The following is a 2,060-nucleotide window of genomic DNA, read 5'->3' as shown; positions in this document are numbered from 1 at the left end:
AGCCTGAGGCTTCGGAAGGCGGGAAGAGGCGGCTTGGTGCGAATCAAGCCCTAGAGCCAGCGGGAGAGCACGCGCCCCAGAGCAGAGCAGCCGTCCCCCAGCGAGGCTCCTGGGTGAGAGGAACCGCCGGCGGGTGGGAAGAGCAGCACATGTGTTTGTTCAGCTGGAGTCTCAAAAAGCCAAGGAGGCCAGCGCCTTTCTGGGACTGGCAGAGGGAGAAGGTTTTCCCTACGCTCGAGGAGTGGACAGGCTTGACCGTGCCGAATCACGGCCAAACGCATGAGCTGGGTGGCTGGAAAAGAAGAGGAGGCAGCAGGGCATCCATCTCCCAGGGATGCGTACCCCAGCGGCTGTGGCTCTGCGAGAGGTTTTGAGCATCCCTGGAGCTGTGAATGTCATGCTTGCGGAGCCGTTTTGTTTCAGCTGAAGTGTCCCGTTCTTCTAGGTACTATTTTCTGCCCTGCTGTGCTCTTCGAGCAGCATCAGCCCACGCAGTCTAACCTGCAGCTTGGCTTCTCCAGCTGTCTTCCAGTTCCCCCTCCCTGTGCCCACTGCAGGATGGCTCCAGCATCCGAGGGACCTCCTCATCCTCAGGAGGAAGGATCCTCGGGCCCTCCTTCCTTGCTGCCAAACATGTTCTTCACCCCAGCTAGGCTTTCTTGTTGGCACACGGGCAGAAAGGGGGTGTTTGTGGCTTGTTTTCAAGGCTGTGCTGTCAGCAGCGGCTCTCCTTGGCTCAGTGGGGCTTTCAGGAGGGTGTCGGGTCTGGACCCAAAAGCTGCAGGTGCTGCCAAGCGTCCTTCGAGGAGGGATGAAGATTCCATCTGTACCAGAGGCAGAGGGAAGGATTTTAAGTGTTTTCCATGGGAAAACAACCCAAACTATCACTCCCCCCGTATTATTTCCAGGCTTGCATTTCTTCTCAAAGCCAGTGTTCTTAGTGCTTTTGCACAACATGAAGTTCTGTTCCAGTCACTCTTCCTCCCTGTGCCCACAGGTCCCGCTTGGCAGCAGAAATGTGGATTTCTGTGGAAATGGCCACTTCACATGGGATTCAAAGCCATTGCAGGGAACCCCCAAAATGGCTATACCATCCCTGCGCCCACCTGTCTCGTTTGGCTTTCTGGGTTTCTTGGCTGCGTGCACACCACCTCACTAATTACGATTACTTTAGTGCTTGTTACTTTCCCAGCGCATGTTGAGCCCTGGGAGTTTGGAAACAGCCTGGTTGCGGAGCGCTTCATTTCCCAGCCCTCCTTGCTTCCTTGCCACCAGCTTCCTAAGCTCTGGCCTCATCCCCAGCGGCACAGCAGCCTGTGCAGGTTCAAGTGCCCCTGGCCAGAGAGCTCTTAGCAGCCAAACCGAGCTGCAGCTCCCAACCAAAGAGCTCCCCCTCTGCTGTGTCTGCGTGTCCTGGCCTCATGGCAGCAGAGCTGAGAAAAGGAAAAGCAGCCGGAAAGACAGAAAAAAACCCCAAACCCAAGAGGTTCAGACTTTGTTTGAGTGGACGTGCTAGAAATACGTATTTTAATAGAAGTTTGGGGCGCGTGTGTTATGTTTTTCCCCCTCCTGCGTGCGCTCTGGATGACCAGCAGGCCTGGCTCCTCCAGCCTTGACCTCAAAAGCACTCAGGGGGTGCCTGCAGCCGAGGGGGAAAGCCAGCAACTCCCTCCACAACTTTGTAAGGGAGGGAAAAACAAAAAAATAATTAAAAAACACCCCAACCAAAGAAAACATTTAAACCCCCCCTGCCCCACCTCTAGCTGGTGTTTTAGCGGCGGCAGAGGGGACCGAGCAGCGCTCGCCCACCCCGGTGGAGGCAGGGTCAGCTCCCTCCCGCCTTCCACGGTGAGAGGCCTCCCCTTCAAGCCCCCCCCCACCGTCGCCCTCCGGTGGGCGGCCCGGCCGTGACGATAGGTCCTGCGGGGGCCAATCCGCCCCGGGGGGAGTTCCCCTCCATTCAGGGTTCCTCGCCTGCGCTCGGAGGGTATGTAACAGCTGCTTTTCCCCTCACCACCAACCACCCTTCACCACACACCGGGGGAGGGAGACCCCGCCCC

The 2,060-nt window shown here is 57.7% G+C and overlaps 1 protein-coding gene across 1 annotated transcript in view; it reads left to right on the top strand.

Annotated features, from left to right (window-relative positions):
- The first annotated feature begins 1,961 nt into the window (after positions 1-1,961).
- SIN3A (SIN3 transcription regulator family member A) overlaps positions 1,962-2,060 on the top strand; it is a 37,558-nt gene continuing 37,459 nt past the window's right edge. Inside the window, exon 1 of the mRNA XM_009886670.1 lies at positions 1,962-1,987. The gene's annotated coding sequence lies outside the window, so the exon portion shown is untranslated. The remainder of the gene's footprint in view (positions 1,988-2,060) is intronic.

The sequence above is a fragment of the Charadrius vociferus genome, unplaced genomic scaffold (genome assembly GCF_000708025.1).
Source record: "Charadrius vociferus isolate BGI_N301 unplaced genomic scaffold, ASM70802v2 scaffold356, whole genome shotgun sequence".
Lineage (NCBI taxonomy): Eukaryota > Metazoa > Chordata > Aves > Charadriiformes > Charadriidae > Charadrius > Charadrius vociferus.
The sequence above is the reverse complement of the archived record's forward strand: the minus strand, read 5'-3'. Positions and strand labels throughout refer to the sequence as shown.